The following is a 14210-nucleotide window of genomic DNA, read 5'->3' as shown; positions in this document are numbered from 1 at the left end:
TTCCTAGCCTGGTAATGTGCATAGCTACATGCTAACAGTTACCACCTGATCCCAGACTCAGCTGTGCGGTGGCCCTCGGGGAACAACAATAACAGAGAGAGCAGCAGTTCCTAGCCTGGTAATGTGCATAGCTACATGCTAACAGATAACACCTGATCCCAGACTCAGCTGTGCGGTGGCCCTCGGGGAACAACAATAACAGAGAGAGCAGCAGTTCCTAGCCTGGTAATGTGCATAGCTACATGCTAACAGATACCACCTGATCCCAGACTCAGCTGTGCGGTGGCCCTCGGGGAACAACAATAACAGAGAGCAGCAGTTCCTAGCCTGGTAATGTGCATAGCTACATGCTAACAGATACCACCTGATCCCAGATTCAGCTGTGCGGTGGCCCGCGGGGAACAACAATAACAGAGAGAGCAGCAGTTCCTAGCCTGGTAATGGGCATTGCTACATGCTAACAGATACCACCTGATCCCAGACTCAGCTGTGCGGTGGCCCTCGGGGAACAACAATAACTGAATTGAGAACTTCCGGCGCCGACAGAGATGGCCGCCTCGCTTTGCGTTCCAAGGAAACTATGCAGTTTTTTTTGTTTTTTTTTACGTGTTATTTCTTACATTAGTACCCCAGGTCATCTTAGGTTTCATTACATACAGTCGAGAAGAAATACTGAATATAAGATCAGCATCAACTCACCATCAGTACGACCAAGAATATGATTTTCGCGACGCGGATCCTGTGTTCTGCCTTTCAACCAGGACAACGGAATGGATCCCATGCGGCGCCCCAAAAAAACGACTCCGTGAAAGAGGGAAATGAGGCGGTCTTCTGGTCAGACTCCGGAGACGGGCACATTGTGCACCACTCCCTAGCATTCTTCTCGCCAATGTCCAGTCTCTTGACAACAAGGTGATGAAATCCGAGCAAGGGTAGCATTCCAGAGGGACATCAGAGACTGTAACGTTCTTTGCTTCACGGAAACATGGCTCACTGGAGAGACGCTATCGGAGGCGGTGCAGCCAGCGGGTTTCTCCACGCATCGCGCCGACAGAAACAAACATCTTTCTGGTAAGAGGAGGGGCGGGGGCGTATGCCTTATGGCTAATGAGACATGGTGTGATGAAAGAAACATACAGGAACTCAAATCCTTCTGTTCACCTGATTTAGAATTCCTCACAATCAAATGTCGACCGCATTATCTACCAAGAGAATTCTCTTGGATTATAATCACAGCCGTATATATTCCCCCCCAAGCAGACACATCAATGGCTCTGAACGAACTTTATTTGACTCTTTGCAAACTGGAATCCATTTATCCGAAGGCTGCATTCATTGTAGCTGGGGATTTTAACAAGGCCAATCTGAAAACAACTTTAAATTTTATTAGCATATCGATTGCGCAACCAGGGGTGGAAAAACCTTGGATCATTGTTACTCTAACTTCCGCGACGCATATAAGGCCCTGCCCCGCCCTCCTTTCGGAAAAGCTGACCACGACTCCATTTTGTTGATCCCTGCCTACAGACAGAAACTAAAACAAGAGGCTCCCACGCTGAGGTCTGTCCAACGCTGGTCCGACCAAACTGACTCCACACTCCAAGACTGCTTCCATCACGTGGACTGGGATATGTTTCGTATTGCGTCAGATAACAATATTGACGAATACGCTGATTCGGTGTGCGAGTTCATTAGAATGTGCGTTGAATATGTTGTTCCCATAGCAACGATTAAAACATTCCCTAACCAGAAACCGTGGATTGATGGCAGCATTCGCGTGAAACTGAAAGCGCGAACCACTGCTTTTAATCAGGGCAAGGTGACTGGTAAAATGACCGAATACACAGTGCAGCTATTCCCTCCGCAAGGCTATCAAACAAGCTAAGCGTCAGTAAAGAGACAAAGTAGAATCTCAATTCAACGGCTCAGACACAAGAGGTATGTGGCAGGGTCTACAGTCAATCACGGACTACAAGAAGAAAACCAGCCCAGTCACGGACCAGGATGGAGAGGGTAGTAAGTTTTAAGTTCCTCGGCATACACATCACAGACAAACTGAATTGGTCCACTCACACAGACAGCATCGTGAGGAAAGCGCAGCAGCGCCTCTTCAACCTCAGGAGGCTGGAGAAATTTGGCTCGTCACCGGAAGCGCTCACAAACTTCTACAGATGCACGGTCGAGGGCCACCTTGGCGGGCTGTATCGTCGCCTGGTGCGGCGGCTGCTCCGCCCACAACTGTGGGGCTCTCCGGAGGGTGGTGAGGTCTGCACGGCGCATCACCGGGGGCAAACTACCTGCCCTCCAGGACACCTACACCACCCGATGTTACAGGAAGGCCATAAAGATCATCAAGGACAACAACCACCTGAGCCACTGCCTGTTCACCCCGCTATCATCCAGAAGGCGAGGTCAGTACAGGTACATCAAAGCTGGGACCGAGAGACTGAAAAACAGCTTCTATCTCAAGGCCATCAGACTGTTAAACAGCCACCACTAACACTGAGTGGCTGCTGCCAACACACTGACACAACTCCAGCCACTTTAATGGGAATTGATGGGAAATGATGTAAAATATATCACTAGCCACTTTAAACAATGCTACCTAATATAATGTTACATACCCTACATTATTCATCTCATATGCATACGTATATACTGTACTCTATATCATCTACTGCATCCTTACGTAATACATGTATAATATATGCCATTTAGCAGACGCTTTTATCCAAAGCGACTTACAGTCATGTGTGCATACATTCTACGTATGGGTGGTCCCGGGGATCGAACCCACTACCCTGGCGTTACAAGCGCCATGCTCTACCAACTGAGCTACACAGGACCACTTTAACTATGCCACTTTGTTTACATACTCATCTCATATGTATATACTGTACTCGATACCATCTACTGTATCTTGCCTATGCTGCTCTGTACCATCACTCATTCATATATCTTTATGTGCTTATTCTTTATCCCCTTACACTGTGTATAAGACAGTAGTTTTGGAATTGTTAGTTAGATTACTTGTTGGTTATTACTGCATTGTCGGAACTAGAAGCACAAGCATTTCGCTACACTCGCATTAACATCTGCCAACCATGTGTATGTGACAAATACAATTTGATTTGATAACAGAGAGAGCAGCAGTTCCTAGCCTGGTAATGTGCATAGCTACATGTTAACAGATACCACTTGTAAAAAACACACTTTGGGGTTAAGGTTTGTGTCCGATATTTCTTAATTTCCTTCTTTTTACTTCCTTTTTGGATGATGTGCATATTGTTTTGTATTGCTTGGGTACAGCTAGAAACAAGCCTTTCGCTGCTGCACCTGCGATAACATCTGCAAATGTGTGTACACTACCAATAAACTTGGATTTGGTTTGATTCAAGAGGTGAGCTAATTTATTCCTGTTTGGAAAAGCAGGGAGCCTGAAGCCGTCATATTCTGTGAAGAACAGCTAAAAAAGATGACATGGAGCTGCACTAATCAATTATAAATCAAACAGGCCCCTAGATGGCTTCCACTTAGGCCAGCCCAGGGCTGGGCCTGTTAAAAAAATACTGGGAGCCATGAATGGGGGGGGGGGGGGGGCGGAAGCGTGTGAATCGAATATGAACTCTTGGTTCTTTAAAAACAGGGGTCTAAAATAACATCAATATTCATATTCTTTAAGCTTACGGGGGGTGTCCTGATTCAGGGATTCCGTTAGGCGGTAATTGCCGGCCGTTAAATAAAAATGAACATTGGATAAATTGTATCCGGTCCGGGAGGAAAAACAACATTAGGTCGGCCATCAGCGTTTCACCCACCACTTCATATTATGAGCTGGAGGCCGTATGCATTTTCAAAACATACTTCATTGATTGAAAATCCAACCATCGAAAGGTGTAGGCAATTATTTTATAAAGAATTTATCCTACCATTTCTACCAGTCTACGTGTCAGTTATGTGCATTTTTGTGGAACTATTTTATTTCAATAATAAGGTTTTTCGATCCTCAAAATCAGTGTCACGTGGTTAATCCTAAAAATCTTCATTAAATGATAAAAATATAAAACCTAACAATCAACTAAAGCACCAGCCTCTGCCATATGGACGCATTGATAGACCCTAATCATTTTCTATTTTAGTAGGCAAGTCAGTTAAGAACAAGTTCTTATTTTTACCTTGTCAGCTCGGGGATTCGATCTCGCAACCTTTCGTTTACATTGGAGGGCTAAATAGCATAAATGAGCGCATGGTACTCAGAAATAGGCTACGGTGAGGACCTATTAGGAGGGAATTCGCTATGGATGTTAAAAAAAGCAGACTTTGTGAGGTAATGAGTGAGAAGCGCAGCTAGTGGTGGATGTGGTGACTAAGCCAATCAGAAATCAAACATCCCAAAATGGGCACTTTCCTACATTTGTGAGCAGTACGCCAGGTGCTCAGGGGCATGCACCAATTATTCATCATTAACCAGACAGAGAAACCAGACCCATGCTCATATGGAGCTCCACAAACAAAAGACAATGAGAAAATGGACAACTCATGGTATGAAATAAACCAAAACTCACGTTGTCACAAGTGTAGCAGGTTGTGAACTCTGCAAACAATGTTTCCACTCCGAGAACGCTACAATGACTGTAGGCTACAATGACTGTAGGCTACAATGACTGTAGGCTACAATGACTGTAGGCTGCAATGACTGTAGGCTGCAATGACTGTAGGCTGCAATGACTGTAGGCTGCAATGACTGTAGGCTACAATGACTGTAGGCTGCAATGACTGTAGGCTACAATGACTGTAGGCTGCAATGACTGTAGGCTGCAATGACTGTAGGCTGCAATGACTGTAGGCTACAATGACTGTAGGCTACAATGACTGTAGGCTACAATGACTGTAGGCTACAATGACTGTAGGCTGCAATGACTGTAGGCTGCAATGACTGTAGGCTACAATGACTGTAGGCTGCAATGACTGTAGACTACAATGACTGTAGGCTACAATGACTGTAGGCTGCAATGACTGTAGGCTGCAATGACTGTAGGCTGCAATGACTGTAGGCTACAATGACTGTAGGCTACAATGACTGAGGCTGCAATGACTGGGCTGCAATGACTGTAGGCTACAATGACTGTAGGCTACAATGACTGTAGGCTGCAATGACTGTAGGCTACAATGACTGTAGGCTGCAATGACTGTAGGCTACAATGACTGTAGGCTGCAATGACTGTAGGCTGCAATGACTGTAGGCTGCAATGACTGTAGGCTACAATGACTGTAGGCTACAATGACTGTAGGCTGCAATGACTGTAGGCTACAATGACTGTAGGCTACAATGACTGTAGGCTGCAATGACTGTAGGCTGCAATGACTGTAGGCTACAATGACTGTAGGCTACAATGACTGTAGGCTACAATGACTGTAGGCTACAATGACTGTAGGCCTAATTAATCATTCAAATATATTAACAGAAATGTATGTAACCAAATGACAGGGATTAACAGTACATTTACTACTGGTGACATATGTAATGGGGAATTGATCAAAAACAATAAAAAGGGCTAACAATTCACATGAAACAACAAATGCGCAAGAATTGGTGGGAGACAGCTGAGTGGATTCTGGAGCTCATGCATTCTGGAACGAAACCCGCCTATAGGCTAACTTCGCCACACGCCCCTACCCTTCTTCTTGGGTCAACATTTTAAATTATACTCAAGACACATTATCTTCACAAATATTTTAAAATGTTTTTCACCGACAGCTGCAACTCAATAATCAGCGAGGCATTTTGCCACACGTGCTGCCTATGAAAGACTTCCTCACATACCCTTCTCTGTACATGAATGCAGTAAGAAGCCAAGGTAAGTTGCTAGCTAGCATTAAACTTATCTTATAAAAAAACAATCATCAATCAATCATAATCACTGTAACGTCGTTCTTCGTTTGTAGACAGAGAGTCAGACCGAAATGCAGCGTGGTGGTTAGTCATGATCTTTAATGAAGGATCGCGATACATGAAATAACTATTACAAAATACAAAACAACAAATGGAACGTGAAATCTAATTACAGCCTATCTGGTGAAACTACAGAGACAGGAACAATCACCCACGAAATACACAATGAAACCCAGGCTACCTAAATACGGTTCCCCATCAGAGACAACAAGAATCACCTGACTCTGATTGAGAACCGCCTCATGCAGCCAAGCCTATACTAGACACACCCCTAATCAACCACAATCCCAATGCCTACAAAAAAAACAATAAGACAATACAATAACCCCATGTCACACCCTGGCCTGAACAAATAATTAAAGAAAACACAAAATACTAAGACCAAGGCGTGACAATCACTAGTTAACTACACATGGTTGATGATATTACTAGTTTATCTAGCGTGTCCTGCGTTGCACATAATCGATGCGGTGCGCATTCGCGAAAAAGGATTGTCGTTGCTCCAACGTGGACCTAACCATAAACATCAATGCCTTTCTTAAAATTAATACACAAGTATATATTTTTAAACCTGCATATTTAGTTAATATTGCCTGCTAACGTGAATTTATTTTAACTAGGTAAATTGTGTCACTTCTCTTGCAACCGAGTCAGGGTATATGCAGCAGTTTGGTTCACCTGGCTCGTTGCGAACTGTGTGAAGACTGTTTCTTCCTAACAAAGACAGCCAACTTCGCCAAACGGGGGATGATTTAACAAAAGCGCATTTGCGAAAAAAGCACAATCGTTGCACAACTGTTCCTAACCATAAACATCAATGCCTTTCTTAAAAGCAATACACGGAAGTATATATTTTTAAACCTGCATATTCAGCTAAAAGAAATCCAGGTTAGCAGGCAATATTAACCAGGTGAAATTGTGTCACTTGTCTTGTGTTCATTTCACGCAGACGCATAACATTGAAGGTTGTGCAATGTAACAGCAATATTTAGACTTATGGATGCCACCCGTTAGATAAAATACCGAACGGATCCGTATTTCACTGAAATAATAAACGTTTTGTTTTCGAGATGATAGTTTCCGGATTCGACCATATTAATGACCAAAGGCTCGTATTTCTGTGTGTTATGTTATAATTAAGTCTATGATTTGATATTTGACAGAGCAGTCTGACTGAGTGATGGTAGGCACCAGCAGGCTCGTAAGCATTCATTCAAACAGCGCTTTCGTACGTTTTGCCAGCAGCTCTTTGCAATGCTTCACGCATAGAGCAGTTTATGACTTCAAGCCTATCTACTCCCGAGATTAGGCTGGTGTAACCAATGTAAAATGGCTAGCTAGTTAGCTGGGTGCGCGCTAATAACGTTTCAAACGTCACTCGCTCTGACACGTGTAGTAGTTATTCCCCTTGCGCCACAAATTTTGTGGAGCGATGGGTAACGATGCTTCGAGGGTGGCTGTTGTTGATGTATTCCTGTTTCGAGCCCAGGTAGGGGCGAGGTGAGGGACGGAAGCTATACTGTTACACTGGCAATACTAAAGTGCCTATAAGAACATCCAATAGTCAAAGGTATATGAAATACAAATGGTATAGAGAGAAATAGTCCAATAAATACTATATTAACTACAACCTAAAACCTCTTACCTTGGAATATTGAAGTCTCATGTTAAAAGGAACCACCAGCTTTCATATGTTCTCATGTTCTGAGCAAGGAAATGAAACGTTAGCTTTTTTACATGGCACATATTGCACTTTTACTTTCTTCTCCAACACTTTGTTTTTGCATTATTTAAACCAAATTGAACATGTTTCATTATTTGAGGCTAAATTGATTTTCATTGATGTATTATATTAAGTTAAAATACGTGTTCATTCAGTATTGTTGTAATTGTCATTATTACAAATAAAACATTTAATCGGTATCGGATTTTTTTGGTCCTCCAATAATCGGTATCGGCGTTGAAAAATCATAAACGGTCGGCCTCTAATAGACATCCCGTCTTTACTCAGCCTAGACAGCCACCCTGGGGAATTCCTGATTCCACCGGGATTATGTTGCAGAGGCTTCCAATAAACAACACCCTCTGTGTTCTGTCTTATTTTTTACCCCTTTATCTCCACAACTGGTAGTTATAGTCTCGTCTCATTGCTGCAACTCCCATACGGACTCGGGAGAGGCGAAGGTCTCGAGCCGTGGGTCCTCCAAAACACGCTGCTTCTTGTCACAGTGCTCGCTTTTAATTTTATTTTTACCTTTATTTAACTAGGCAAGTCAGTTAATTAAGAAAATAATCTTATTTTCAATGACGGCCTAGGAACAGTGGGTTAACTGCCTGTTCAGGGGCAGAACGACAGATTTGTACCTTGTCAGCTCGGGATTTGAACCTGCAACACCGTACAACTGGCGACTGAAGTCACCGGTTGCACCGGCCAAACACAAGGAATCACTAGAGCGCGATGGGACAAGGACATCCCGGCTTGCCAAACCCTCCCCTAACCCGGACGATGCTGGGCCAATTGAGCGCCGCCTCATGGGTCTCCCCGTGTCGGCCGGCTGCGACACAGCCTGGGATCAAATCCGGATCTGTAGAGAAGCCTCTAGCACTGCGATGCAGTGCCTTAGACCACTGTGCCACTAGGAAGGCCCCTCTGTGTTCTGTTAGACAGGTAGCTCTTTATCCACAGTATAGCAGGTGGTGTAAAGCCGTAACACAAGTTATTCCAGCAGCAGACTGATGGATAATGTCAAAAGCCACACTGAAGTCTAATAAAACAGCCCCCACAATATTTGTATTATCAACTTCTCTCAGCCAATCATCAGTGCTGTCATCAGTGCTGTGCTTGTTCCCTATGAGCGTGCTGTAAGTCTGTTGTCAATTTATTTGCTATAAAATAGCATTGTATCTAGATTGTGTACTCTGCAAACAACATATCCACTCTGACAATGAGAACTGTAAATGAGAACTGTAAAATAATATATTTTACAGAAATTACAGTAACCAAGCAAACATTGTAGATGAGAAGTTATGGGAATTAACAGTAAATCTACTACTGGTGAACCACCCCCGTGGTCTCCACAATGGACTAGTCCACTGAGACTGGTATCACTCAAGACAGGCGTCAATCAAGACATGTGCCATACATTTTGTATAACATTTTTTGTTGTTGCAACTGCTCGACTAAAAAGTGACTGGTCGACCAACAGCCAATCGCCCAGTCAATCGACCCGTCAACTACATGGGGTCAGCTCTACCAAATGAGCAACCCATCCTAGTTGTTGTATCTTTAGATCTACCATCTTTCTCTAACATCTACCGTGCTGTTTAGAATGCTGTTTTTCCCCTTCCCCTGCCAATTACATTTAGGCAAATGTTTGAAAATGCTGTTTCATTGGCTGCTTCATTACAGGAGTTGCATGTTTTTGTTCAGATTAATTACCATAATCTACATGTGAATTCTGTCATTGTGATCACTGTGGGTGGATGCACTAATGAATACGTGTCTGGTACATTTCTCAAATGGCCGGTAAATTAAAAATCTTCTCATCATGTTGTCCAGCGCCACATTTTCCTAAGGGATGTACCAGGATGTAGTTGGTGTTACCAGAGAAAATAGAGGGTGTCCCTAGACACACACCGCTCTGTAGTAGTGTCTCAGAGAGCAGACGAAACAGACGACAAGCCAACTGGTCACAGCATGGCTGGACAGCATGACTGACTCACAGACCTGGCCTTGGACTTCAGCACTTCTGTCCGTCTGGTTGGACAAGCTCACCTTTTGGGGATACTACAGAGAATATGGTCTAGGCCAGAACTGACCTCTCACGAGTAGAGGTCAGCCGATTATGATTTTTCAACACCGATCCCGATTATTGGAGGACCAAAAAAGCCGATACCAATTAATCGGACGATTTTTATTTATTTATTTGTAATAATGACAATTACAACAATACTGAATGAACACTTATTTTAACTTAATATAATACATCAATAAAGTCAATTTAGCCTCAAATAAATTATGAAACATGTTCAATTTGGTTTAAATAATGCAAAAACAAAGTGTTGGAGAAGAAAGTAAGAGTGCAATATGTGCCATGTAAAAAAGCTAACGTTTAATTTCCTTGCTCAGAACATGAGAACATATGAATGTTAGTGGTTCCTTTTAACATGAGACTTCAATATTCCAAGGTAAGAGGTTTTAGGTTGTAGTTAATATAGTATTTATAGGACTATTTCTCTCTATACCATTTGTATTTCATTAACCTTTGACTATTGGATGTTCTTATATGGATGTTCTTATAGGCACTATAATATTGCCAGTGTGACAGTATAGCTTCCGTCCCTCTCCTCGCCCCTACTTGGGCTCGAACCAGGAAGCAGCGTTACCCATAGCTCCTCAAAAGCCGCGGCCCTTGCAGCGCAAGGGGAATAACTACTCCAAGTCTCAGAGCAAGTGACGTTTGAAACAGTATTAGCGCACACCCAGCTAACTAGCTAGCCATTTCACATTGGTTACACCAGCCATTAGGCTGATAGGCTTGAAGTCATAAACAGCGCTGTGCTTATGAAGAGCTGCTGCCAAAACGCAAGAAAGTGCGGTTTGAATGAATGATTACGAGCCTGCTGCTGCTCAGTCAGACTGCTCTATCAAATCAGAATTAATTATAACATAATAACACACAGAAATACGAGCCTTTGGTCATTAATATGGTCGAATCCGGAAACTATCATTTCGAAAACAAAACGTTTATTATTTCAGTGAAATACAGAACCGTTCCGTATTTTATCTAACTGGTGGCATCCATAAGTCTAAATATTATTGTTACATTGCACAACCTTCAATGTCATGTAATAATTACATAGTTCCCGCTCAGCCCAGTCAAAACTGTTCGCTGCTCTGGTCCCCCAATGGTGGAACAAACTCCCTCACGACGCCAGGACAGCGGAGTCAATCACCACCTTCCGGAGACACCTGAAACCCCACCTCTTTAAGGAATACCTAGGATAGGATAAGTAATCCTTCTCACCCCCCTTTAAGATTTAGATGCACTATTGTAAAGTGACTGTTCCACTGGATGTCATAAGGTGAATGCACCAATTTGTAAGTCGCTCTGGATAAGAGCGTCTGCTAAATGACTTAAATGTAAATGTATTCTGGCAAATTAGTTCGCAATGAGCCAGGAAGCCCAAACTGAAATTACACAATTTCACCTGGTTAATATTGCCTGCTAAACTGGATTAGTAGTTATAACTAGTGATTATGATTGATTGTTTTTTATAAGATAAGTTTAATGCTAGCTAGCAACTTACCTTGGCTTCTGCTGCATTCGCGTAACAGGCAGGCTCCTCGTGGAGTGCAATGGTTAGAGCGTTGGACTAGTTAACTGTAAGGTTGCAAGATTAGAACCCCTGAGCTGACAAGGTGAAAATCTGCCCCTGAACAAGGCAGTTAACCCACCGTTCCTAGGCCATCATTGAAAATAAGAATGTGTTCTTAACTGACTTACCAAGTTAAATAAAGGTATATAAAAAAAAAAATTGTTATGAAAACTTGAAGTCGAACCTAATTAATCGGCCATTCCGATTAAATAGGTCGACCTCTACTCTCAAGGTAAGAGGACATAGAGGCATTTTCTATTAAAACTCTGACTTGGCAGATACTACACAGGCCGATGAGTGATTGTCACCAAGAAGAAGCAGCACTGTCCGGTAGGGCAAGAGATAACAAGGCAGAGAGGTGGGCCAGTACACGTTGTGACACCTGACTGGACGAGCCGTGGGTTTATTTCCAGGTGTAAAAGGAATAACACAGGAAACAAATGATCCTGGATCAGAACTAGGGCCACACACACAGATTGTTGAGAGTGAGACCACAGAGAAATGCACTCGTGGCCCAGCTTCCATTCTGGCACCTCCGCCACGAGAACAGAAAGACACACAGGATTGTTTAATCCTGGCACACACACAGCGAGAGATGTTTAACACACAACACACACACACACAACGAGTCAAGAAGCACACTAATCTTGCACTACAACAAATGATGCTGAGGACACTGAAACCCAATGACAGCATCGTTTCACCTAAAGATGAACAAGCAGTCAAAGGACATAATTGAGATAAACTGGAATGAACATTCTGTTAACACTTCTGTCAAATCATTCCTACAGATATTGACGATTTAGCCTATTTCAAAATCGACCTGCCACATCAAAACACACAACCCTAAAGATCAAAACAAGACATCAACAATAATGTTCTGAAGTCAGAAAACTCTTCAAATACAGATCTTTCAGTCCTTGACAGCTGAGCATGCATTCAATACACAAAGAGGACTAAAGTAATAATGCTGCCACTGATGGGACGATTCCTCCTGGATTGAGAGTAAATGGCCTGTACTGATCCACTGGTCCTATTCACAAGCAGAACGATCAGACATCGGTGCAGTCTATTCCCGTCTGCAGTCCTGTAGGCCCTTATCCTTCTGCCTCCCTGTGACAGTTTTATGGCTGCATTGTTTGAGCTGTTTACCATTCAAGCATACAACAGTTTATAACTCAAGCACACAAAGGTAGGCCTACACGTGGTTTCAGGCTTTATCGGGTTAAATCATTGTTGTTTGAGTTCCGTTCCTTTCTCTGTAGCGAATATTTTAATGGTTGTTAATACAGGGTCTTTACTTTGTGTCGAGGTATGCAGTTATCAATAAAAGGCACAATGACATTAATTGTCCCACTTACTTTGCGATAGCTAGACGCCTGTGTTGTCAATACTGCTTGGCCATGAATGATTTTCAGTGATAAGTAATAACGTTATAACACGGCATAGTTATTAAACCAAATATATAGACAACATTTACATGTCCTAATTATTATGACTGTCGTGATTGATTGCACAAATTCCCACACGGGTTATAACGCCAGCCAGTAGTCACAAAACCAGCGATAAATCCCTATTATAAACCGGATAATCCGAAATTCGCAGATTAGGCTCACATCAATACAATAATCCAGAAAGGATTCGGGCTGTTCACGATTCTCTTTTAACACGCATCTGAAATTGCTGATTGCCTTGTTAAATCTCAACAACACCAGGTTAAATGAGAACAACGCAATGGCCACTTCAGTTATTGCTGGTTTGAGAACGGCAAAACAAAAATTACATTTCATTTTTGACAAAGCGCTTTGGGAAAGTGATTTAGATCAAAAAAACATCCACAGCAATGGTTTAAGCGAGTTACATTCCAACATTATTAAACAGAACAGAGATGGTTTGACAAAAAATGGGCACATAAGCTTTAGACACCATTTTGAAAAACCACTCTGCTCTTTACTGCGCTGCGTGGAATGAAAAATGCGTGACTAGTTATTGAAAACGAGCAAGGCACTAGACAATTCCAACGCCATCATACTGTATCCCATCACGTTTACTAACATAGTTGCATCAGTCACACACTGTCCCTTCTCGTACAATCTGTCAATCGATAACTAGCTATTTTATCTCAAGCGATGGAGGAAATGCATTACATTTCGTCACACCAAGCTATCAAGTCCATCACTGAAATGTTATTTTTGTCCACCAACTAGGCTAGCTAGCTCGCTAATGCTAGCTATCCTCCATCATCATTGTATTTTCCGAGTACCATGCCATATCCGTGTCGGACAATTGACGGGAAAAGGGGGGAAAGAGTATAGATGACACAACAACAATATTTAGCGGGTGATCCTTACCAATGTCTGATTGACAAATGTTGCTCTCTAAATTCCTTATTTTGTTCAGGTATCTTCAAACTCGCTGGCACTGGCAATGTAAACGGTGTCGGTGCTCTAGCTTCTCACTACAGCGATTTCGAGCTTGCAGCGGCGTTGGGAACACCGCGGAATGGGGGATGGGGATGCCGAGAGAGGGAGGGATGGGGGAGCGAGGGGCCAGCAGCAGGCAAACATTGGACGTTGATGGGCTTTTCAGGCTCGCAAAATTACACCGCCTCTAGAACTACAACTTCAGCTTTAAAGTGAGTATAACTATATTAGTTTGGAAGTAACTAATTTTGAAGACAAGTTCAAACTGCCTGTCTCGCACACAACATTTCTCATTCCCAGGCCCATGGGCACCCCTACAATGAACACATACCACTACTTTCCCCAATGCTACACATTCCTTTGTCTCATGCCCTTCTGCACACTTCCCACACCTAGGATCCTCCCTCCAACACATTGCTGCAACATGCCCATAAACTTGACACTTGTCACAACAT

The 14210-nt window shown here is 42.9% G+C and overlaps 1 protein-coding gene across 1 annotated transcript in view; it reads right to left on the bottom strand.

Moving 5' to 3' along the window:
* LOC123992534 (protein FAM168A-like) overlaps positions 1-13848 on the bottom strand; it is a 60278-nt gene extending 46430 nt beyond the window's left edge. The window contains 1 exon segment of the mRNA XM_046293739.1: positions 13684-13848. The gene's annotated coding sequence lies outside the window, so the exon portion shown is untranslated.
* Between the last annotated feature and the right edge of the window lie 362 nt (positions 13849-14210).

The sequence above is a fragment of the Oncorhynchus gorbuscha genome, linkage group LG13, assembly GCF_021184085.1.
Source record: "Oncorhynchus gorbuscha isolate QuinsamMale2020 ecotype Even-year linkage group LG13, OgorEven_v1.0, whole genome shotgun sequence".
NCBI classification, from domain to species: domain Eukaryota; kingdom Metazoa; phylum Chordata; class Actinopteri; order Salmoniformes; family Salmonidae; genus Oncorhynchus; species Oncorhynchus gorbuscha.
The sequence above is the reverse complement of the archived record's forward strand: the minus strand, read 5'-3'. Positions and strand labels throughout refer to the sequence as shown.